The 26988-nt window shown below is 42.5% G+C and overlaps 1 protein-coding gene across 1 annotated transcript in view; it reads right to left on the bottom strand.

Annotated features, from left to right (window-relative positions):
- Positions 1-26163, bottom strand: part of LOC138949991 (protein psiF-like) — a 95066-nt gene extending 68903 nt beyond the window's left edge. The window contains exons 1-2 of the mRNA XM_070321771.1: positions 24447-26163; positions 6968-7017 (exon numbers count right to left, since the gene is read on the bottom strand). The gene's annotated coding sequence lies outside the window, so the exon portion shown is untranslated. The remainder of the gene's footprint in view (positions 1-6967; positions 7018-24446) is intronic.
- Positions 26164-26988: the final 825 nt, after the last annotated feature.

Here is a 26988-nt window from a genome sequence, read left to right as displayed (position 1 = left end):
TAAACAGACAATGCATTAGGCATTTTCCTTGAGAAAGTGTTTTTGATATTGCAAGGGATACTTTTCCTGGCGAGGTTCAAGATGAAGCACAATCACTCTGCCTGAAAGTTGCACTTACCTCTGACTCGTGTGGTAGACACTGGGCTCAGCAAAGATGTGTTGTGTTAATCTACACTTACCTTTGCTGGCTCTCTTTTCCACGTTCACTCTACGTGCATGTGTTTTGGTAATAGACGAACTTCGGAAATAACTCTGTCAGGGTTGTACGGGTTGTGAAAGAGTAAGACCCTTGCTGTTACTCGGTCATATATTGACACGTGGTTCATGTACACGTGTTTGAGACATTCCCTCTCGCTAGTGACTGGCCTGCATTTCCCATGTGACATTATTAACAGCTATTGTGTTTTCCGCGTAGAAATAGGATCCGTGACACGTATAATGCCGATGAGTCGCATATCCTTTGCTTTATGTATCCACGGAAATCACCGAACATTGTATCACGGAGAAGACACGAGATAACCGGATGTTTGGGATGACGTCAATATGCCAGGTTTTATATGACGTCACGTAGGATACTCACTAATACCGGTACGGTTGGCCTAGTGGTAAGGCGTCCGCCCCGTGATCGGGAGGTCGTGGGTTCGAACCCCGGCCGGGTCATACCTAAGACTTTAAAATTGGCAATCTAGTGGCTGCTCCGCCTGGCGTCTGGCATTATGGGGTTAGTGCTAGGACTGGTTGGTCCGGTGTCAGAATAATGTGACTGGGTGAGACATGAAGCCTGTGCTGCGACTTCTGTCTTGTGTGTGGCGCACGTTAAATGTCAAAGCAGCACCGCCCTGATATGGCTCTTCGTGGTCGGCTGGGCGTTAAGCAAACAAACAAACAAACAAAAAATACTCACTAATACTTGCTTATGTATTAGTCTTTCAATTATTCAAAAGTCTGACTTTGGAGGCCAGATAGTCATTTTGCGTTTTATGATATGTGGATGATAAGAGCAGAAAGATTGTTTCGGAAGAAAGTCAACGACTAAAATTAATGTTTGAGACTCGTAACTTCATTTCAGCATTGCAGACAATTGATGTTGCATAAGGAAAGGAGAGTTTACTGATTCTGCGCAAAAGACTGATTGGAAAGAGCGTCTGCTAGAATGCATCTACTAGAATGTTGCAAGGTGTGTTGCCTGTTAAAGAACTGGATTCAACACGGGATGTAGTTCATGTACGGTAAGAAAAACATGTTGCACATTGCATCGTCTGTCGACCAGTCACAGAAGCAAACCTGGTCAGGTATGCGTGAACTTCATACACGTCGAAGAAACCGGAAACATGCGTCAATGTTATTGCGAATATGAAAAGGATAGTCGCCTACTTCCTGCGGTATTGCGAATATGAAAAGGACATTTGCCTACTTCCTGCGGAATATTGCCCGATCATCGGAATAGAGCTGTGTGAGACTATCCAATCACAACCGCCAATTTCCCCACGTGTCTGTCAGAATAGCAATAAAGGCCCGTCACCAGCGAGGGTGTGTGTCTGATACACGTTTCTTTCAGAATAGCAATAAAGGCCCGTCACCAGCGAGGGTGTGTGTCTGATATACACGTGTCTGTCAGAATAGCAATAAAGGCCCGTCACCAGCGAGGGTGTGTGTCTGATACACGTGTCTTCAGAATAGCAATAAAGGCCCGTCACCAGCGAGGGTGTGTGTCTGATACACGTGTCTTTCAGAATAGCAATAAAGGCCCGTCACCAGCCAGGGTGTGTGTCTGATACACGTGTCTGTCAGAATAGCAATAAAGGCCCGTCACCAGCGAGGGTGTGTGTCTGATACACGTGTCTTTCAGAATAGCAATAAAGGCCCGTCACCAGCCAGGGTGTGTGTCTGATACACGTGTCTTCAGAATAGCAATAAAGGCCCGTCACCAGCGAGGGTGTGTGTCTGATACACGTGTCTTCAGAATAGCAATAAAGGCCCGTCACCAGCGAGGGTGTGTGTCTGATACACGTGTCTTTCAGAATAGCAATGAAGGCCCGTCACCAGCGAGGGTGTGTGTCTGATACACGTTTCTTTCAGAATAGCAATGAAGGCCCGTCACCGTGTGCCTGATACACGTGTCTTTCAGAATAGCAATGAAGGCCCGTCACCAGCGAGGGTGTGCGTCTGATACACGTGTCATTCAGAATAGCAATAAAGGCCCGTCACCAGCGAGGGTGTGTGTCTGATACACGTGTCTGTCAGAATAGCAATAAAGGCCCGTCACCAGCGAGGGTGTGCGTCTGATACACGTGTCATTCAGAATAGCAATAAAGGCCCGTCACCAGCGAGGGTGTGTGTCTGATACACGTGTCATTCAGAATAGCAATAAAGGCCCGTCACCAGCGAGGGTGTGCGTCTGATACACGTGTCTGTCAGAATAGCAATAAAGGCCCGTCACCGTGTGCCTGATACACGTGTCTTTCAGAATAGCAATGAAGGCCCGTCACCAGCGAGGGTGTGTGTCTGATACACGTTTCTTTCAGAATAGCAATGAAGGCCCGTCACCGTGTGTCTGATACACGTGTCTTTCAGAATAGCAATAAAGGCCCGTCACCGTGTGCCTGATACACGTGTCTTTCAGAATAGCAATGAAGGCCCGTCACCAGCGAGGGTGTGCGTCTGATACACGTGTCTGTCAGAATAGCAATAAAGGCCCGTCACCAGCGAGGGTGTGTGTCTGATACACGTGTCTGTCAGAATAGCAATAAAGGCCCGTCACCAGCGAGGGTGTGTGTCTGATACACGTGTCATTCAGAATAGCAATAAAGGCCCGTCACCAGCGAGGGTGTGTGTCTGATACACGTGTCATTCAGAATAGCAATAAAGGCCCGTCACCAGCGAGGGTGTGCGTCTGATACACGTGTCTGTCAGAATAGCAATAAAGGCCCGTCACCAGCGAGGGTGTGCGTCTGATACACGTGTCATTCAGAATAGCAATAAAGGCCCGTCACCAGCGAGGGTGTGCGTCTGATACACGTGTCTGTCAGAATAGCAATAAAGGCCCGTCACCAGCCAGGGTGTGTGTCTGATACACGTGTCTTTCAGAATAGCAATAAAGGCCCGTCACCAGCGAGGGTGTGTGTCTGATACACGTGTCTTTCAGAATAGCAATAAAGGCCCGTCACCAGCGAGGGTGTGTGTCTGATACACGTTTCTTTCAGAATAGCAATAAAGGCCCGTCACCAGCGAGGGTGTGTGTCTGATACACGTGTACAGGTGGCATGGACCAACCAATTCAACTCGTTGTGTGGCCATCTGCACGCAGCTATCCACCGACGGCAACGCTCTCTATTCCAAGTGTGAGTCGGCTTCACACAAAATTAACGGGAAGAAACTGACGTTACGTACGCGCGAAGGGTATCGACTATCAGAATCGCACTTTTCCCAAGAGCATATGGCACAATGTATCGATTGAACATTGGATTTCCCTTTTTTGAGCCCTGTGACGTCAGAGGCCGACAAAACTTCATATTTTGGCGGCCAACCGAGACTACAAAATAGTGCATGTTTGTGTGCGTTCAATCATAAAAACTTGAAGGAATTCTAACCAGAATCGATCGATACATTAATGTTATTTGTATTTCTGACCAAAATATGATATTTTACACAGATCTCGACAGTCATTGTTCACCTCGACCGCCAGAGCGGTCTCGGAGGAACACTGGGTGTCTCGATCTGTGTAAAATGTCATATTTTGGTCAAAAATACAAATAACATTAATGTATCGATCGATTTATCTCCTCTCTCATAGCTTGTTTACTTCGAGCACGTGTTGGCCGGAAGTCGAAATATGTGTCAGAGATTCAAGCGGCATAACTCTGCCGAATGGTCAATTAGCAGTGACAGAGTTATTTCAAAATATCGTCTATTGTAGTCAAGTGGTGCATGACTGGTGGCCAGATTTGTTGGTGTATTTTATTGTACTGCACGCTCACACACAGTTCAAGCCAGTGTCTCTCTGTATCAGTCATGTGACCAGCTTTCGATAAGGACAACTAGTGCCATGTAAATGGAGCAACTCATTGGACATAATTAAAGGGGTAAGAGAGAGGGTCGTGAGGCTCATTATCTCAGATGGCGCTCGCCGGAACTTATATACAAACCCAAAATCTACCAGCTGACTCGACAAGGGGTAGCAAATGTTTGTACAGGCTTTTTCCTCTGGCTCTTCTTCTTCCACTCACAGATACTAGACACAACAACTGGCTTGAACTATTGGGTGCAAGTGTGCGCACACACAAACAGGGGCAAATGAGAGACACAGAGACAGACAGACAGGCGGACGGACAAACGGACGGAACGACAGGCAGACGAACAAAAAGACCGACACAGACATGGAGGAATGGCGAGGGAGACAAACACCCTTTTAATTTAGTTTGCATTGGTTCAGACATTCCATTGTATTACAATCGTTTTGCCTGAATCGTGAATACTCCTTACAATACGTTCCGGTAGAAAAGCTTGTGATCAACAGCAAAATAAAGTACACATCATTATCCTGGAATAATCTTCCAATATGTGACCCTCCACCACGAAATGAGTCGCATGTCACCTCGCGCGGTTCTGCGCTAGGCTTAATATAAGTCCGGGGAGTGTCTGGTAACAGTGTGAGGGTCACCTTAGTCACAGGCTTATAACTCAAACAGTTTTTGCTCTTTTCTAAAACGGTTTTCACCATTGAATAGAGCATACAAAACTCTCTAGGAAAATGTAAAAATAAGAAAATCGTGCAAAGGTGACATGCGACTCATTCCGTGGTGGAGGGTCGCATATGTGGATACACTCATCATTAATGTGCAAGGTAGCCTATCATAGCTTTCGAACTCCCCATCGTTATTTTCTCTTTTGCTTAAATAGCTTATCAATGGGAATTGCCACATTTCAAATTTAAAATGAAAATAAAGTCAATCAATCAATCAATCAATGACGCTTATATCGCGCATATTCCGTGGGTACAGTTCTAGGCGCTCTGCAGTGATGCCGTGTGAGATGAAATTTTATACGGCCAGTAGATTGCAGCCATTTCGGCGCATATTTACCTTTCACGGCCTATTATTCCAAGTCACACGGGTATAGGTAGACAATTATTAACTGTGCCTAAGCAATTTTGCCAGGAAAGACCCTTTTGTCAATCGTGGGATCTTTAACGTGCACACCCAATGTAGTGTACACGGGGGGAGGGTTCGGACACCGAAGAGAGTCTGCACACAAAGTTGACTCTGAAATAAATTTCCGCCGAACCTGGGATCGAACTCACGCTGACAGCGGCCAACTGAATACAAATCCAGCGCGCTACCAACTGAGCTAAATTATTTTTTTCTGGCTAGAATCGAGATCCTTTTATTATTGAAGGATCACATAATGTCAGACATTTCGTATTCTTGTCAGTCTAATTTCATTTAAAAGTGAATGGATTATCGTCACTTGGACAAATGTCTTTTCTCCAGAATGACGTGCGATGTAATTAATTGGCAAAATTATGTTCCTGTGGACCACCACAGTTCCTATCCTCCCAAATAGCAGTGTCATTTTGGCGAGAAAGCATTCTAATGTCTTCTTTACATGCCGCATTTGGATAATATGACATATAAATAGTATTACTTGACCTTGTAGGCTGCTTACAATTAAGAGAACAACAATCGGCGTGTTGTCATTTTTTTTTACTTCTTACTTAGACTGGACAGGATCTTACAGGAACCGTAAGACAGATTGTACAGCCTCCTTTCTTAGCACGACGAATAAATGAAGGTGCGTGTTGCAGTAAACATATTTGAACAAATAATGAAGGACATAATTTCATATTTGATGACTCATCTACGACACTGCTTTGAAAAGATGTGCACTTTCTTGCTATGTTTGAGTAAACATTTATTGTACATAGGAAGGTGAGAAATAACGATGAACCAATGCAAACGACACACTGACAGCTGACGCTAACACAACGACAAGACAACACGTAACCAACATCACCAACGCAAGGAATAAGATTGAACTAGAAATATACATAAACAGAAGCATTTGCCATTTATTTTACAATTCACGAATGTGTGCCTGTAAGCGTCAGGTTTTCACACGACAACGAGACTGCATCAAGGCTAAGACAAAAGTTCACAAAGTACCATGCATAATTAAGTTTAAAACCGTCCCAAAATATACGGCATGATTATAAGCAGTCAGTCAATAGGTATTGAATTGAATTGAAACTGTTTGCTTTCCTGGCTGCAAACTGTCAGTCACTAGTTACTGAAATAGCTCAGAACTAAGGTAACCCTGCAGGGATTTACATGATGTGGGAAGACTTTTTTCTGGTAGCCATCCTTTGAAGTTTGGTTGTTTTTCTTTCTCTTACTGTCGGTGTAATTTACCAAAGTACACAAGTTTTAATAGAATCAAACATTTCATCCAACCAACTGAAATGATGTGGTTTTTTTTATTGGAGTAATGAAACTATTATGTTTCTTCTATCCTTACCCTCTAACTGCTGGCGTGTAATCGCGACCTTTCCAACGCTAGTCAACATTACTGTCTTCAAAGTGTAATTGTTGCTCATTCTTTCGTAATCCAATAAATGTCTTTGGTACGGATCACTGTGAAATGTTTGACTTTATTGAACACATTCAGAGACTCTTGAGGTCTGCTGATTCTGTGGCAAACTTCCCTCTGTCAGGCAAACACTCACAGACTGATATCATCTGACTAATCCCTACTTTAAAAGGAATTGCTTTGGGCAGTTTTGAATTCATCGACACAAGTTTGGGGAAGCTTCATGACAAACTTGATTTCTCTTTACATACCAAACGTATTTAGTACAGATTATTAGGTGGTGAAGTGATGACGTAGGGAACAAATATATGAACAAAGTAAAAGTGCAAGCCTAAGTCTCTTTGTCGTCTTTAACCCGTGCAATGAAAAAATCACTCCCTACCTGACATTGCTGCCTTCCTCGTCAACTTGTGTTGTTGCGGCGTGCACCACCTGGAGAACAGAAAACAAAGTACTCAACAAACATGAAAAGCAAGCTGTGTGTCTATAGGTTTCTTCACGATAATCGGTACACCAGGCATTCCAAAGCTTGGCAAGTTAAATGATAACTGTTTTGCAACTGTCCAGTAACAAAGAAGCCTAAGACGTGAGATGTACTCGTTTGCATGGAATTATAGTTTGTAGTCGAAGACGAGTCGCATTATACTTGTTCGAGTCAAAATATTAGACCCTATTGCTACGCTGAAGACACAATAGCGTTCATATTGCTATTCGGACATGACATTCTGTGTTTAAAAAAAATTTGGTCGGCAAAAACTACCCGTATGGTCCATGTTGGCTATTGCAGCCGACGTTTCAGAACGTATGTACCGACGGAAATCACCGAACATTGAAAAACCCACGGACCCACTGGCCTTTGTGAGTAAAACTCACAAACAATACCAACTTTAAACTTTTAGTTTAACACTTTCGCGACGGGACGCTTATAAATCAGTAACCGCGCTGACACGCCCATGGACGGGACGCGCATTTTTCAGTAAGAGCCATACAGGGTACACGACTCGTGATTGCTTCCCGGTTTTTGAAGCTTGCAGTAAATTGAGTTGTTTCCCTTGACACACTTGGCCTGCCCTTCCGCCATATGCAAAATTAGCCTGATTTGTGTGGTTTTTTCGAGAAAAAAAATGAATCGAAGGCGAGCCTTGTCACGGGAGGAGATTCTCCGGATGTTGGATCTTGAGGACCCTGTAGATCATGATTCCGACGTGTTGTTTTCGCCTCAAGAAAGCGATAATAGCAGTGATATTGAGGAAGAAACAGTCCTGTTGTTGCTAGTATGAGTCGGCAAACTACACGTGTTAGGGTGGTACTGCATGAATCTTCGAATGTGTAGTTGCAAGGGGGGCGTGGCAGCACTGATAACAATGGATGGCTGGAGCCTGCTAATCCTTTTGGAAATGTTCATAAGTGTACAGTTGGGACTTTGTTGTGAAAATGTGACTTATATTCAATATGGATTACCTAGACATCATTTGGTGAGTGTCACAGTTTTGTTTCATTTGAGTCAGGATGCTGTGAGTGAATGCGGGATTTGCTTGTTTTTTCTTTGTACTGTCTCCTTATTTCTGTGTAGAATTTTAACAATATTTCAGCTAATTCATAGGTTTTACACCTTGTTTGGTTATAAAATTATTTATAATACTTTCTGTTAAAAAATAACTTTTTAAAAAAACAGTGGAAAAGAAAACACACACAAAAAAACGTTAAAAAACACAAATTATCCCCCTTTCACCCCTCCCCCCCCCCCCTTTGCTAAAACAAATCGCGTGACAAACTTATAAATAGCACGACTGAACTGGGCATCCATTTTTTAATTAGTACACAAAATGTGGTGGTGATTGGACTTAATTCAAGCTTGCTAGACAGATTTCTTTACAGTTACTGTTTTTTGGGACGTTTCTTGGTGGCAAGCTTGGGCAGACAGGACGTTAACGCCGTGGCAATGCTAGTCACAATAAAGCTTTCATTTTACTGACAGCAGAGAAACATGGACGTCAGCATGGACGGCCGGAAGTTGATGACGAGGCCATGGCAGTACGAGAGATGACAGGTACCGAGGAAGTTGATGACGAGGTCATGGCCATACGAGAGATGACAGGTACCGAGGAAGTTGATGACGAGATCATGGCCATACGAGAGATGACAGGGACCGAGGAAGTTGATGACGAGGCCATGGCCCTAAGAAAGATGACACGGACCTAGGAAGTTGATGACGAGGTCATGGCCATACGAAAGATGACAGGGACCAAGGAAGTTGATGACGAGGTCATTGCCATACAAGAGTTGACAGGGACCGAGAAAGTTGATGACGAGGCCATGGCAGTACGAGAGATCAATCAATATGAGGCTTATATCGCGCGTATTCCGTGGGTACAGTTCTAAGCGCAGGGATTTATTTTTATTTTTTATTTTTTTTATTTTATGCAATTTATATCGCGCACATATTCAAGGCGCAGGGATTTAATTATGCCGTGTGAGATGGAAATTTTTTACACAATACATCACGCATTCACATCGGCCAGCAGATCGCAGCCATTTCGGCGCATATCCTACTTTTCACGGCCTATTATTCCAAGTCACACGGGTATTTTGGTGGACATTTTCATCTATGCCTATACAATTTTGCCAGGAAAGACCCTTTTGTCAATCGTGGGATCTTTAACGTGTACACCCCAATGTAGTGTACACGAAGGGACCTCGGTTTTTCGTCTCATCCGAAAGACTAGCACTTGAACCCACCACCTAGGTTAGGAAAGGGGGGAGAAAATTGCTAACGCCCTGACCCAGGGTCGAACTCGCAACCTCTCGCTTCCGAGCGCAAGTGCGTTACCACTCGGCCACCCAGACGTACCAGGTTGCAAAGGTCTCCAAGTTGCTGCTGGCACTGGAAAAGGGTGATCTCGCAACCATTCGTGGGAAGACACTGGATGACAACACAGTTTCCGCTGATGACGGTAAGCGTCTAATTCAACTACAATGGAACCCCCCTTTAAGATCCCCCAATAATTATAAGACTCACTCCCTTTTAAGATTTTCGCTTCATAACCTCTGTAAAATCACCTCCATTTTAAGACTCCCTCTTTTTTAAGATCTGCTTATCTCCGATTTTTGGAGGTCGTAAAAAGGAGGTTCAACTGTATTCAGTAATTTATCATAATTAACATGTTAAAACATTTTCATTGGTGTATGTGCAGTGACAATCCCATATTTCAGGGAAGAATCAGAAAGGTGCAGTACATGTCTATTTTTTTGTAGGGTAAGGTAACACTATTTTAACAAGTGCGACGAAGCTCAGACTGTGAGCTGGGACTTAAACTAGTTACAGGATTGAGCTTTTGATTCTAAATGTATCATTCATACTGTGTCAAATTATACAGTGGCATCAAGACAAGACGAAGAACAGAGTTTTCTGAACACAATGGTGCCAAAATCAAAATAAACAATCCGGAAACAAATCATGAAGCAATTGAAAACAGCAACTGTTGTAAACATGCATGATACAGTTGACATTAACCTTACAATTGGTAAAAGAAGTTCTGTTCTAAGTTGTCCAAACCATCTTTTCAGTTCACATAATGATTGCGATTTCATTGTCTTTAATATTATATCAGATTGTATGGGTATGTCAGTTCTGGATGATGATGAAGACGACGATGATATTCAGGGTATGGATGAGAAGCATTTGGCAACATCATTCAAGCAACAAGAGTCCGGTATGTTCCTTTCTCACTATAAAGTACATGTAATGCACAGGTTATGACGAACATTTGCTTGCTTTATGAGTCGATAAGAATGTGTTGTCTTAACTTACGTGAGAGAGAATACATGTATCTGTAAGCAATTAATGTTATTTGATAAAAGAAATCTTTCAAGAACTTTGATTGTTTTATAAAAGCTTTTAAAAACAAAATTGTTTTTGGAACTGTTCAAAATGCACAACTTTTAAAGGAACACTCCCTCTCGTGTGAACAGATTGGGTCACATGCCGACAATGAACAGCCTGGGTGTTCTTTCTGCACTGCAGGCATTTTTTATGAATTAATTTTGTAAAGGGATGTGCACATTTGTTAAGAAATTATTTCATCAAACATTCCAGCTCGCCACATCGAGCAGTCAGGGTGCTGATATTTAGCATGTAACTAAGTTGGGGATGGTCTTGTCCAATGTAAAAGCCAGAACACATCTGAGACGGTGATCCGATCTGTTCACGCGGGAAGGAGTGTGCTTTTAACGTTGTTGTTTCACTTTCGTGGTCTCATATTTTGTACAGTGCAAGGGCAAGATGATGAAGAGATGCAAAAGGACAAAGAGAATGATTTGCAGCCATCAATATCAGGTATGTTTATTGGATTTGTTTTTCACTCACTTTATCAATCAAGAGAGTCTATGCAATGAGCTCTGTTAGGTAGTCAGGTTATGTCCATAGAAGAAAAGTGAATGTTCAGTGTTTTTTCCCCAGTTTTATTTTTTGAAGCTAGTGGCTCTTCATAGTCGCATAATATGTTTTGTGTATCATTGTTTATATTGCTCTTCAAAATGTCCGAGTCACACCCGGTTTGAATTTTGGGAGGGAAAATATATATACTGACGTCCAAAAGAAACGCGAAAAATATTATTTATTTTACAAATAATTTGTTTCTGGATTAAGAAAAGTTGCGTTATTTTTGGCAGCCACCAAATCAAGACCGATGTCTGAGGAAGGTGTATTGTGAATTTTACCGCATCAGCGCACTTGCAATCCACGTACAGCCGAGTTAGCTGAGACATTTTTCTTGTGCAGTTCAGCTGCACGTGCAAGAAAAGCACAAAAGCTGATCAGTGAGGGGTGTTCACTGTCACTAGAGGATAACAATGGCACAAAGTTACAGGTCTCATCAGTCCCTCATTCGACGCTATCACCATGCCAAGACTCACTTCTGCTGAACGCGAGAGAGCCATTGGACGTCTGGAGGCTGAAGACACGCCGGAAGCCGTTCCTGCGACTTTCCAATGTCACATATCCACCATTTATCGTCTCCTGCAGCGGTTTGTGATAACTGGCTCTACTGCTGATGCCGAGCGAAGCGGCAGACCCCGAGTGACGACACCAAAGCAAGATCGGCACATTTTCCGCAGCCATGTTGCACATCCCTTCACAACAGCTGCAGAAACAGCCAGAACTGTTATAGGGACACACCAGGCACCCATTTCTAGGCAAACGGTCAGCCGGCGACTGCGCTTCAGGGGGCTGAGGAACTGCCGTCCAGCCAGGGGACCCGTCTTCGCCGTGCGCCATAGACAGGCACGCCTGTATTGGGCGCAAGGCCACCTCAATTGGAACAATGTTCGCTGGCAGAACGTGCTTTTCAGCGATGAAAGCCGTTTCTGCATTGACCATGCCGACGGGCGTGTTCGGGTATGGAGAAGAAGTGGTTACCGCTATGCTGACAACTGTGTCGGGGAGAACAACGCCTGGGCCAGCCCAGCCTCATGTTGTGGGGCGCCATCGGCCACAACCAGGTGCTAGGTCCCGTCATCTTCCAAGGCCTGGGTCCTGGACCCGGCAACGGCGTAAAAGCGCAGCGCTATATGGACCAGGTGCTGCACCCTCATGTGCTGCCCTTTTTTCAAGCCCATGGAAACTGGGTTTTCCAGCACGACAACGCGCGCCCCCCCACACCGCCAGGGCCACCCAGGATCTCCTGCACCGCTCAGGCATCCAGGTGATGCCTTGGCCAGCGTTATCTCCTGACATGAACCCTATTGAGCAATTTTGTGACCTCCTCCAGACACAGCTCAACAGGGTGGTCCCAAGGCCCACAACTGTCGCTGATCTTGATCGGGCCGTCCGGCAGGCCTGGACCAACATTCCCAGGCAAGCCAGCAACACGTTGGTCCGCTCAATGCACCGCCGATGCCAGGCCGTCATCGATGCTAATGGGGGCCACACACGCTATTGACTGTTCTGTTAAGCGCTAATAACGCATCGTCTCCGCAACCTTACTGTGTTATGGACCATAAGTCAGTGTTTTACTCTACCAAAAATTGGACATTAAGAATGAAATTTGAATTTTTGTACGATTTTTTTATTAGGCAATAAATGACACTAGACACTGTTTTTCGCGTTTCTTTTGGACGTCAGTATATATTAGTTTAGGTGTTTATTTTTTTTTTTTTTTGGGGGGGGGGAGATATTTTGCAAACTATACTACGCATACAAAAATTATGCTGCCAGTGAGTTATTTGTTTAGGTCAAAGACACATTGTAGGGATAGAAAGGGCTTGGCATTTTCACAACCATATTCATATAATGAAATGGTGTTTTTCACAATGGAAGGCTAATGGAAGACACCCTCTAAAAATCAAATTTACTAAAGAAAAGTCTCCTTGACTGAATATAATTAGGGTTTATTGGAATATGGCTGACTTTGTCATAAGCCACCAAAAAAGGTCTCAAAATCTGCCTTTCTTGGCTTTTGTAGAGAATGACACTTCGTTAAGCTTGCTCCAGCATCATTATATGACGAGATAAAGAAACAAATAATCCTGATCTCTGCTTTGAGTGGGACATTGAGTTTTACCATGCCATGCACACATTACGCAGTTATAGCTTTTATTATATTTTTGGTCACTTTTACCCACAAGACTTTGCGTTTGTGAAATGTTTTTTTTAAGGGTGTCTTTGTTTTGCGGTCCATTCTATAAACACTATTTCATGTAAAAACCAATGTATATGGTGGAGAAATTAATGGCCCTTGTATCCCTGCAATTGGTTTTGACGTAAAGGGTCTGATCTTTGTGATCCGTACTTGATGAACATGTGTTGAGGAGATAACTGCTGCTATAAAAAAAAGCTTTAGTAAATATCTGCGATTGAAAAATGTATGCCGTGATGACGACACGTCTTGCGTGCGACACATTACAATTCGGTTATCGAAAAAAAACAACTCTGTCCAGGTTTAGATTTGACGTTTGGTCTCGTCTGTTAAGCGATGTTTAAGGCATTCAATCAAACTAAATGCAATTCATTTGTGCTTCTTGTTATTTTTCTGTGGCATATTCAAAGCACGAGGTATCAAGATGTCCGTTTTCAGATGGCCGATGTTGGCGTTATGTTTGACTTTTAACAAAGATAACTTCACAACCAAAATTATGTCCACTATATCTTCGCACATTCATCTACACACACACCAATTTTCAACAGACACACGTTTTTAGAAACATTTTTATTGTAAAAAGAAGGTCGTCTTCTGTTCTGTGAGCACCTTTTGGCACTTAGTCATATATATATAGAGGTTACAACACGAGTGGTTTTTTTTTATATGGCTTGTATTTCAAGACCCAGCTGATGAATATCAAGGGACTCACGAGCCTCTAAAAGAGAAAGTGTGACGGAAACATCTTGAAAGCTTCAGTTGTCTGTTCAGATGAGGCACCTCTGCACAATAGCACATACCTTATTCTAAAGGCACGTCTGTTGATCTATGTCAAGTCGGTGCATAATGGTGGCTTGGTTGTCCCCGTCAGCTGAAAGCCTCTTACACGGATTTGACTGAATACCTAGTGGTTACACACGCATCTCCTGAGATCTTGGACACCTTCATCGTCAATAAGGGCCTACTGCACCACAGAAGAGCTAGAAATACTCACAAAATGCATTAAACAGCTTGTCCAGAGAAAAATCGTTGTCGATGATGTACCGATAAGGGCGTGTGTACGGGGCACGCTGTAACTTCACATGAGCATAGCCTGAACAGTCGGACGGAGTGGGTTTTTAACGATTGCTAGTTTGACTTCTGTTTTAGTTGAGAACACGAACACACACACTCAAACACATACGGCTTGTCATGTTGCTCACGAGAGAGAAATAGAACAGCGAATACAAGGAAACATAACAGATTTCAAAGCTGTTGCAATATCATGCCTTCGTAACGGCAAAACAGATGGGGAGGGAAGCCGCATCAACTGGATGACAATTAAGTGGCTCCGGTACTTGAAGGTAGAGGAAGACACCATCTACTTCAAGTAAAGATTGTCTGATCCCTTCAGGCAGCTAAAGATCAGACACGCCGGGATCCAGTCGTCGTGGTCGTGGGCCTGTGACAGTCACCACCATTCGAGAGATTCCCCACGCTACTCCGAAAGGATACCTATCTCAGCCGCCAAGAAGGCTGATCTACTCGGTCTCTGTCGGCTGAACATCATACAGAAAAAAACATCACCATCTCTACAGGTCTCTCCCTAGTGACAGTCACGCACGAGACCGCCTGCCTGAACCCGATGTCACTGAAGACATGGACACCGACGAAGACTGATCATTGTAACATTTTATTTTGGATTAGACTAGAGGATGCTGAAAGAAGCTATAGCCTGTGTTGAATACTCAACAAACAATTCTGGGGTTTCATATCGTGTGCATGTGAGCAAGTGTCTGTCTTTTATAATAGATCTATTATATGCTTTTCCATACAGTGCAATCCAAAAAGAGCTGCTTAGCATACTTTGCCAAAATCACCGTCACCTCTGGTTGAACTGTAAAACTGAACACAGCCAGCTTCACAATTTGTAACGTGCGTGTTGTGCTTTTTCATTCGACGAATATTCGGAGACCAAAGTGTGTTAAAGTGTTGTGTTTGTAGATTTTCATGTGATCGATATAACACAAATCTTGGGAGGAGACTTTAAGGTAAGGCCTACATGATTTTTCATTGCATGAATAAGTTTTGATTCTATTGTGCACCAATAACTGAAGTGTACATAACTTGTAATCCCACGAAACCTATTTTCGTCGACTATCTTGTGTGTGTGTGTGTGTGTGTGTGTGTGTGTGTGTGTGTGTGTGTGTGTGTGTGTGTGTGTGTGTCTCTCTCTCTCTCTCTCTCTCTCTCTCTCTCTCTCTCTCTCTCTCTCTCTCTCTCTCTCTCTCTCCAAAACGGCTGCCGAGCCACGTACACGCATGCACGCTCAACGGCCGCGCACACGCATCCACTGGCACGCACATACGCACGCATGCACACACAGGAACACACTCGCACACATGCGCAAAAGCACAAACACAAACACACTAACACATGCACACATGCAGGCGCGCGCGCGCAACAAACAAGTACACGTTGTAATGCAATACAACAGTTTTTTTTTTCTTTTTTTTCTTTTCCCTTCTTTTTCTTTTTTTTTTTTTGCTTTCTTTTCTTTTTCTTTTTTTTAGGAGATCAGACATTGTTAATCACACATGTGCGTGCGTTTTTTTATTTTTTATTTTTTTCGGAAGTTTTTATAATCATTGGTTTCCTTTAGTCTCACTTTTTCTCTCAGCTTCACACTCAATGGACAGTAAACAGATCATGGACAATTGTTTTTAATTTTTTTTATTTACATTTACCCTCTCTCTCTCTCCTCTCTCTCTCTCTTTCTCACACTTGTCCACACAACATCTCTCTCTCTCTCTCTCTTACTCTCTCTCTCTCTCTCTCACTCACTCCCTAGTCTGTCTTTCTCTGCATCCACTTTCTTTCTCTTCGACTTCTCTGTTTTTTTCTGAATTTTGTTCTTCGGATTTTTTCTGTCTTCTTCTTTGTTCTTCTTTTTTGCTTCGTCTCTCTCTCTCTCTATCTCTCTCTCTCTATCTCTCTCTCTCTCTTTTTCTCTCTCTCTCTCTCTCTCTCTCTCTCTCTCTCTCTCTCTCTCTCTCTCTCTCTCTCTCTCTCTCTCTCTCTCTCTCTCGGGGTCAAGGTCGACCACGAATGGCGCAGGAGGGGAAAATTTTCACAGTGCAGACAAGATGGATATTTTTCAAGTTCAAAGTGGCTATATCAAAGTTTGAGTCTCCAGAACTATACAAGTGAAAGTCTAAAGTGATTGTGTGCAGAAATCTACTGAAAATGATCGAGGTAGGACTTTGGAGGGCCAGTATTGGTCGTTTTCATCTGGCTTGTGTGGCAAAACATTTCTTGAACCGGCTTTGTGCTCAGCCCGTGTATGGTGACAGTTCTGAAATCAGTGTCAGCGACGTGTGCATTACTTGGGGATGCCTTGTTTTTCTTGCGAACATCGTGTGCTGCTTCAAAGATGTTGCGGAAAGTGCTTTTAGTGCGCCATTCCCACCCCTGGGAACTGTGACTTATAATTCGTCAACAGTGACTGGCCATTTGTCAGTGCCAAGTGATGACCTTGTACACCTGTCACCGATGGCGGTGACCTTTCCGCACGTGCAGCACGCGCCATCCTTGTGCCTGGCAGTGATTGCCTTCGCGATACGACGCTTGAGATTGAGCAATGACGTAGAGGAAAACCCTGGGCCTGCTGTCAGTGGCAGTAGCGAAAGTAGTGGTGGTGGTGCGGAGTCAACTGCAGTGGCAGATAGCATCAAACACTTAGAGCAGTCGTTGCAGCAGAAGCTGGATGTCGTTCTGGCAACCATGCAAACACAGGCGGACATTCTCAAACGACAAGAAGACATGCTTAGAAAACAAGAGACATTGATGAAGAAATTTGGGGATGAGCAAGAGACAATGAAAAAGTCCCTCAAGAAGAACGAACAGTCGATCTCCAACCTCTCCTCACAACAAGACGATCTGTATCGTGTGGTGACTAGCCTCGAGGCAGAGGTTGACAGGCTGGAGGGGTTTTCCCGTCGCAACAACGTCAAGTTTTTCGGAATACCAGAAGAAGTTGGCGACACCGATGCTGACTGTGTTGTTGCAGTGAAAAACGTTCTTGACACCTACATTCCTCAGAAGCAGTGGGAGCCTGACGTCATCGAGCGAGCGCATCGCCTCGGCAAACCCAACCCCAAGAATCCCAACCCCCGCCCTATCATTGCCAAGTTCCAACGTTGGGGCGATGCGATGCGTCTCATGAAAGACCGTGAGGCACGAAGCGACATGGAGCACGACAACCTGAGAGCGGCCCAAGATCTCACCAGACGGCAGACCCAGAAGCTGAAACAGCTGAGGGAGGAGGGGAAGACGGCCTACTACACAAACGGCAAGCTACGCTTCCATGACAACCCCAGAAACAACGATGATCGCCGTGCTGACAACCGCCGGCCGGGTGGCCCCGGTTTGTTGACAAACACCGACTCGGAGACGCCCCCTGATCACGAGCAGCGTCAACCAATCAGCGAAGTAGAAATAGAGCGTGACGTCAGTGACACTCAGGGTCACAGCCGTGACACTGAAGAAAATTCCGGTCGGAATTCCGGGCAGAGTGACGCCAGAGATAAGCGTGTGACCCGCTCAGCCAATCGGCAGGGCCACAAAGACATGACATTGGGTGGCGATAGTGGAGGTGGTGGGTACTCGGCCTACATTCACAACGTGCGTGGAACTCCCACCCGTGCAGGAAACAGCGAATAGGGGCGTGGCCAAGGCTATGACAATGCAAACAAACAAGACACACAAGCACATGACAAAAACACACCTGACGTAAATAATGTTGCAACAGCAAATAAGGACAAATTGAATACTTCTTTTTCATTTCTTTGTTGGAATATAAATGGGTTGATTGCCAAGCTAACTGACCCTGATTTTGTTGATTACATAACTTCTTTTGATGTTTGCTTTTTGTCTGAAACCTTTACTTTGCCAAGCTTTGACTTCAGTACCTATTTTAGTGATTTCATTGTTCTTCATTCACCAGGTGTGAAACTGACCAAGATGGGCCATGTTTCTGGTGGAACTGTTATGTTGATTCGTAAATGTCTGTCGGATTTTGTTGAGACTATTGATACCAAGAGTGAAAATGTTTTGTGCGTAACACTTTCAAAAGAATTGTTTGGTTGTGAGAAAGACATGATGTTTATTGGTCTGTATAATCATCCAGTGGGCAGTGTGTACTATGATAAAAAAGATTATGATTGTACTCTAGAAATGCTAGAACAGTTTATTTTGTCTTTAATGGAAGCTGGCAGGGATGTGTACTATTTACTTGGAGGTGATTTGAACGCCCGAATAGGGGATTGTTGTCTTGAATGTGTTGATGAAGAAGATGATGATGAGGATGGTAATGTTTTTGAAAGAAAATCACAAGATGTTTTGACAAATAACTTTGGTAAAATACTGATTCAGTTTTGCTGCATGTTTCACCTTGTACCTCTGCATGGATTAGTACAACCAGGTTTCGATGATAAATTCACTTTTGTGTCTGAAAGAGGAAATAGTACTATTGATCACTTTTTGTCTTCAGTTGATTTTGTTGAATATGTAAATATGTTTTCTGTTGTCAACCGCATTGAGTCTCATCATATGCCTGTTCGGCTAGATGTGTGTGCTGCCCTAAAAACTGACGCTGATGTAGACAGTGAGAATAAGACTAGTTCAGAGAAACTGACTTGGGATTCCTCCAAAGCTAGTGTATTTTTAGATTTTCTTTCTTCACGTGAAGGTCAAACTGCCATCGATGACGCTGCTGCATGTATTGATGATAACTCTGACGCTGCCTTGACAATGTTTGTAAACACGCTTTTAGAAGCGGGTCGGTGCATGCGACGCACGGTGTTTTTTGGAGGCCGTCAGCGTCGTACGAGCCGATGGTTTGACACAGAGTGTAGGGAGGGAAAACGTGAAGTTAATAGATTACTTAGTCGGTACTCTCGCACTAGAAAGGTTGAGGATAAACTACAGTATTTGCAAAAAAGATCTGAATATCAAAATATGATAAAAGAGAAAAAGAAAGCATATAGAAAATCAGTACAAGATTCTTTACTAGAAAACAGAAAAAATCCTTCCATGTTCTGGTCAACGGTAAAGCGGTCTCGCCCAAGGGAGAGAAACCGTGCTACTATAAATATCGATGTCTGGAAAGATCACTTTGAAAACATTTTGGGACAGCACACAGCTTCAACGCCTGAACAAAACGAAAATGTAATAAATGAAGAAAATGAGGAAGATGTACATATTTATGAATTGGATGAACAAATTTCGTTAGCTGAGGTAAAACAAGCCATTCGAAAATTAAAAGCAGGGAAAGCTTCTGGTATTGATGAAATACCAGCAGAATTTCTAAAAGCAGCTGAGGATATTGTTGCCCCTTTTCTTACTAAGTTCTTTAACCGTGTTTATGACACTGGTGTGTTTCCTAAACAATGGAGTCAGTCCGTGATAGTTCCTTTACTGAAAAAGGGTGATGTAAATAATCCTGGAAATTATAGGGGCATTTCCCTCCTGAGTACTATTAGTAAAGTTTTTACTTCCATCCTAAATAGGCGTCTGTATAAATGGGCAGAGAGTGAACACAAGATATGTGAAGAACAAGCTGGTTTTCGAAAAAACTATTCAACTATTGATCATCTTTTTACACTTGTGACTATGATTAAGAAATGTCTGTATGGACAAAGGAGAAGTAAACTGTACGTTGCTTTTATTGATTATTTGAAAGCTTTCGATTCTGTAGACAGGGATAGTTTGTGGGTCGTTCTTCAAGAAATAAAAACTTCGACGAAAATGCTCCGTATGCTACAAGGGATTTATGATTCTGTCCAGTCATGTGTAAGATGGGGCCCTGAAGTGTCTGACTTTTTTGATTGCCCTGCCGGGGTGAAACAAGGCTGCATGTTGTCTCCCCTGATTTTTTCCCTGTTAATTACTGAAGTAGCCGATAAAGTAACCTCAAATGGAAGGCATGGTGTTCAGTTTTTGCCTGGATTACAAGAAAATTTTTTGCTTCTTTTTGCTGACGATATTTGTTTGATTTCTACAACACCTGCTGGACTACAAAACCAATTGAACAATCTTGAACAAGCCTCCTCTGCCCTTGGCCTCAGTGTAAATTTAAAGAAAACAAAAGTAATGGTTTTTCGGAAAGGCGGTCATCTATCTAAGACAGAAAAATGGTTTTATCAAGGTAAACCTATGGATGTTGTAAACAGTTATAAATATTTGGGTGTCACATTGACAACAAAATTATCATTTGACATTGCTTTAGAAGAATTTGCAGGCAGAGCCAAGGGAAAAGTGGTAGAAATCATGAAAACAATGTGGAGCTTAGGTAGCATGAATGTTAGTGTATTTTTTAAATTGTTTGATGCGCTAGTAAAACCTATGCTTTTGTACGCCTCTGAAATATGGGGTATCACACGCTTTCGTTCTGTTGAATCTCCGCATTTGTTTGCTTGTAAAAGATTTTTGAATGTTTTACCAAGAACTCCAAACGCGATGGCATATGGAGAACTCGGTCGTTTCCCTTTATTCATTGACAGTACTGTCAGTGTTATCAGGTACTGGCTAAAGCTGCAGAACATGTTTTTGGTTAGATTACCTAGACAAGCGTACGAGATGGATAAAAAAAGATTTTCAAGGTTACCCGGAAATGAGGTTGATTTGCAAAATTGGGCTTGCTCGGTAAAGCGTTGTTTGGATATGTGTGGGTTTTCCTTTGTATGGCTGAATGGTGGTGTTGTTCATGAAAAAGCTTTTTTGCGTGCGTTTAGACAGCGTTTGATTGACTGCTATAAGCAGGAATGGTTTGGTAAGATAATGGAAAGTGATAGATTTTCAACGTATAGTTCGTTCAAGTCTTTATTGCAGCCGGAAAAATACCTAACAGATATCACACTTACTAAATTTAGAAACATTTTTGTCAAACTACGCCCAGGTATTATTGACCTGAATGGAAACAAACGCTATAGTGCTGTACCAAACACGTGCCCGTTTTGTCCTGCTGTGGAAAACGAAATACATTTTCTGCTACATTGCCCAAAATACCAGGATCTACGTGTAAAATATATTTTGAAATATTTCACTGACAATGTACATGTACCACCCTTGATTTTTCTGCTACAAAATGAGAGTATATACATTAATAGAGCTGTAGCCATGTATTGTTATTATGCCATGAAAACACGTGATGAAGAAATTTCAAACAGGCAATTGTTGCTATGACTGATACTTTGAGACAAAATTTGTAAATTTTCGTGCCACGATATATATTTTTGTTTTGTTTCTGTACAACCATGAAATTTTGTTGTTGATTTTTATTCCTATTTTTTCCTGTGTCTTTTGTAAACCCCCATGCGTATATGCCGGTGGCCTCGCATTAAATTTCCTGCGTTCCTGCGTTCCTGCGTTCTCTCTCTCTCTCTCTCTCTGTCTCTTTCTCTCTCTCTCTCTCTCTCTCTCTCTCTCTCTCTCTCTCTCTCTCTCTCTCTCTCTCTCTCTCTCTCTCTCTCTCTCTCTCTCTCCTCTCCCCCATACTCTGTCGGTCTCTCTCTCCCCTCTCTCCCATAGTCTGCCACTCTCTCTCTCTCTCTCTCTCTCTCTCTCTCTCTCTCTCTCTCTCTCTCTCTCTCTCTCTCTCTCTCTCTCTCTCTCTCTCTCTCTCACTGTCTCCTCTCGTTCTATCTTCTCTCTCTCCTTTTTTTTTTAACGTTTTTATTTTATACATTTTGTCCTATATTTTCTTCCGTCCTCATTTCTCCTTTTGTTACCTAACGTTTCTTTATTTCAGTTTCACAGATAGCAACATATATGCGAGTCACAAGTCAATTATTTTTCTTAAACTTAACTCTTTTTCAAAAATACATCCGATCTCTAAAGGGGTACCGTATCTATAAATACCTATGCACATTTTTGCAATCAAGATCAGCAAATTGACATAGTTTGCTTCAGCGGATGAAATAGAATTCCTTTTAACTAGGCCAAATAGGGCATCCCGCACATCAACATGAATTCTTTTTGAACAAGCGGTGAAGAAGGCTTCTTCAACAAGATTCCACACTTTGCTTATTTTTATACAATAATAAAAGAAATGTTCGATATAATCTGTCTCTTCTGTACAATGTGTACAACTAATACTCTCAGCAATGCCCATTTTATACAATATAATGTTCGTTGGATAAATGTTATGAGTTATTTTCCAGTGTAGCAGTCTCAATCTTACTTCTTTTGATGCGTTGCTTGCTATCTGCCAAATGTCCTTGTTTATTTCAATTCCCATCTTTCTTTTCCAGAAACTGACTGCAATAGTCTCAGTTTGATAAGCGTCTACCATTAATTTACGAAACTGCCTGGGTTTAAATGTACTTATTTGTTGATAATCCATTACCTTCATAGCTTGTATTCCATTATCATTCATCTTTAAAAAAGGGATGCTATTGCTGTGCGAATTGCCCCATATTCAAATAGTCTTGTTGGTTTATGCCCAACTCTTTCACAAATCCTGTGAAATGGTAAAAACATATTATTCTCGTATAAATCCTTCACATAGCATATATCAGATGTAACCCAATCACGTAGAAACATTGTCTTGCCACGATAAGCAATTAGAGAGTTATTCCATAGGCATACATTCTCCAGCTGGGTCATTTTTTTCACGCATGGTAATAATACAACAGTTGAAACCAAAGAGGATCGGTTCTCCGAAGGGAACAAACTCCTCGCTGTCGTGAATGTAACGGTGCGTGGTTTCAGGAGAGGAGCATGCACAGGCCAACGACTGTACATCTCTGCCGCTCGCATACACAGTACAAATGACAGAGTTGACGAATTTGTCTCCAGCAAATTTCTGCTAGTGCTCAGATTTGCCTAAAACTTCCACAAATATTGATATAACCATTATTGGCCCTGCATGCAAAGTCACGAATGTTTGGCATAACACCCAGCATTAATATGAATATTTTTAAAGTTCTTTTGCAAACGTTACGTAACTTTACCTGTATTGCCAATATATACACACAAAGTTATGGTGATCTTTCTTCACCTACTGGTAATGTTTTCTGGAAGTTTAAAACGTTTTCATTGAGACATTTAGGATATATTGAACTTTCAGTGGAGGACTCCCTAAAAAAAGACCGCAAAACGTGCTCTTTCGGGCCTTTCAAACTGTTAACCCCTACTTCATTTGAAAACAGATTGAATCAAGATTAATCAAGTTAGGTGCACAAATGAAACTGTTTTTGAATACAAATTGAATGGCATTTCCATTGATATGCAGAATTGTTTCTTATCAGCAAATCCTGAATTTTTACATATTTTAGAATTCGGGACAAGGGTTTTTGTCAGGTCGATTTTGGGGGTACCCTGACTTCGGCGGCGGTCACGTGATACCTAATTACAGAAATCTTTAATCCGAAAAGTGTGCAAGGTAGCGAAGTGAAGGGCCTTGAATGGCATATGAAGTTTGAATAAAATGACACGTGAATGAATGTTTTAGTTGGGGTACGAAAATGGGTGCAATAATTGTTTTACTCAGTTTAGGTCAAACATACAATTTGTAAACATGAAAAACAAATTCATGTTATAAGTTTTTTGGAGAAGTAAAATGTATTCGTACACATAATAAAATATGATACATTTTGTACATAATTTTCATGATTTTGTTTTGAAAATTCTACATTTGAAAGGGGGGTCCCCCTTTTTTTTTTACAAAACGTGTCCGAGTGGTGTGTGCACCACACCCAATTAAAATCATCACAACAAATCCATATTAGTTTCGATTTTAAAAAAATAAAATATATCCTGGCTTCTGATATAACAGAGAATAGTTCCACATTAACAAACAATTTAAATCTCAAAAAGTAAAAATTGATTGGCCCATGCTACTATTCGTTAGTTGCAGATAATATGTTATTAATAACGTTACTGAAATTATCAAATAGTTCCTGGAGACCTCAATGAAAAATTTATTTCTGGAAGTGAGTGTGCATGTGCATCTCTTTAAATATTCGGTTATTGAAGTTTGTTGATGTTCCAATGGCACGTAAAAGACCTTGGTCATTGTGCCAGAAGTGCAGGTGGCTGAATACACCTAAACACGCAGACACCTGGGTAGCGCGACTCCGTTGCTGCTAGCTTTCCACTGGGAGGAAGCGACCCGAATTTCCCAGCGATGGGACAATAAAGTCATGGAAATGGAAATGAACATGAAAATATAATCAATCACCTTACCTGTTGTTTTTGAAGAGTGTATTGTTCCAGTGTCAACTCAGCGTCTAAGGTACCGCCACACACAAGACGTAGACATACTAATCAGTGAATGTCGAATCACAGTTCTGAATCTGATCATATCAGAGGTGTTGTTCCAGTACGTGTCAATTCACTGTCTAACACAAGCCGCATTCAAGACGTGCACATAATCATTAGTAAACGTAGAATCACAATTCTGGGTATGTCAGAGATGATGTTCAGTGTCAACTCAGGGTCTTAACAGGGCTCTCCACAGAAGTTCCATCTAGCGGGTCCCGGGACCCCCAACTTCAAAAAACAGGATGTCCTCGGACCCCCTTTGTGAAATGTTCGAGGGTCCGAGGACGTGGTGGTCCACACTCTTGCTTTCGGAAGGCACATTCCTCACAGATCCATGTTCGCTGAAGTGCTCATTTCAATGTTATACCGAAGTTGTCTGATCCCTACAGAGAAAGAGTATGGCCATATCAGTTAGATTACTCTGAAAACAGCACTGTGAGTTGGCATGATAGTGGACATGCTGTGAGTCCCAGGACTCGCTCTTTTCGTGTTTAGTGCGTCTCGGTACCCCTCCATGAATTGTTAGTGCGTTGTTAATTGTCTTCTAGCACGTATAGGACGCAGGGACCAAGGGGACCCACAGTCTGGGGAGCCCTGCGTGGTTTACGGTGAGCCACACGCAAGACGTACATATTATAATCAATGGACGTAAAGTCACAATTCTGAGTATGTCAGAGTTCGTGTTCCAGTGTCAGTGTTCCAGACTCTAACACAAGCACCAACAGGAGACATGTAAGCACCGGTGGACGTAGAATCACAGTTCTGGGAATGTCACAGTCTAACTAAAACGCACAGCACCATTAACGTTATATGCACATTCAAACTTTCATAACCACACTGTAGATAATTTACACAGTCCAGTGAACACAAAGCAAGTTTTTAAACCAGTTTGCAAGTTGTGTCCAGAAGCAGAAATGGTATAGTTCTGAATGTGCTCAAACAACTACTGTTCCGATGGTCAGTCGCTTTGTGGAAATAAACTCAACTGTCACATTTCTTGTCAGGAAACACGAAGGTTTACAAAAACTATCAAACCTACAAAAGGTCGCAGTCTCCCTTCTTGCATCAAATTATGGTACTCTGTTGACCAAAAGCCACTTTTCGTCATTTCAAGGAACGTAAAATATCACTATCAAACACACAAACGCAATATTTTCCAGTGATAAACTCGTTGTTTTCCCCTGCCACGCCTGAATTCTGGTAGATCAATGGAGAGCAACATGTTGTCAAATCCACAAGTCTGTCATTTGGATATGTGCTTGACAAATCGGCTTCAACATTCCCAGAATCAAAAACGAATACTGTCCGGATGATTATGTGATGATATCTACATGTGGGATCCATGTACACACACACACACACACACAAACCAACATATACAGTTGTTGTTATTTTGTCACACCTAACGCATTGTAGATCACAGAAGATGTACACTCTTCATCAAAAAACAAAAACACCGTATTCCACAGCTTAAAACCTTGCAATCGTGTTGTGTGTTTCAAGAGAGTGGCGTAATGTTTCCAAGAATCACACAGACTGTACTTGGAGTACCTTCATAGTCATAAGACTTGGAGTCTTCTGTCCAGTCCCTGACGACAGCAAATAGCTACAAGTTGCTACTAACGCGCCACGTGACTCCCATACTGTGTGCGTGTAGACAAGCCCGTAACTTGTTTCAAGTTGCAGGCCTAATCGTCATCGATCACAGAAAAGTCAACACGTTACACCTTTGCCTGCTCCACACTGACAGCAGTAAGTTCTCGCCGCGCGACTGAGACGCAGTGTCATTATACGCCGGGGGCGAGCCTGTGACATGCTGTCAAAGCTGAGTGGGCGGGACTAAAACCAACGTGTCCACACTCTTGTGCTCGCGGCATGTGCACTGAAAATTAAGTCAGCAGTCCCAATAAACAAACAAGGGGCAGAGCCACTGATACCCGGGGAGCGTTGCCTTAGCTTCTTTGTCTTCGGCGTTCGACAAAAGCAAAACGTTATGTAATGTTATGTAACGTTTTGTAGGCAACGCATAGCTTTGTCGTGGCGATCGCGAGCGTTAGTTGGTATGACCAAGCTACGAACAGATACGCAGTTCAAACATGTATTTTGCGTTGTTTTTGGTGTTAAATAATGACCTACGACTAAAGAACAGACATCGGCCTTGAACTTCACCACAATCGGAATTGCGTTTTTGGGGCCTTTTTTCATTGAATATTTAGACTGCAAAAATTAATCACGTAAAAATTAGAGTGCAGTCTGTTGAAAACAAGATTTCTCAATATTTATATCGTCTATCTTGCCGCCCTAAATATTCAAATTAGTGTCAGAGACTGCGAAGGGATTCAAAATGGATTGCTGTTTGAAGCAGTTGATGCACGCAGACCTGGCTATCTTTTCGAGAAAAAAGTAAGTAAAATGTTAAGCAAGTGGAATTATAAACGACTAAACCACTTTGATGGTGAACATT

Source organism: Littorina saxatilis, linkage group LG16 (genome assembly GCF_037325665.1).
Source record: "Littorina saxatilis isolate snail1 linkage group LG16, US_GU_Lsax_2.0, whole genome shotgun sequence".
In the NCBI taxonomy this organism is placed as follows: Eukaryota; Metazoa; Mollusca; class Gastropoda; order Littorinimorpha; family Littorinidae; genus Littorina; species Littorina saxatilis.
This window is presented reverse-complemented; position numbering and strand designations above follow the sequence as displayed.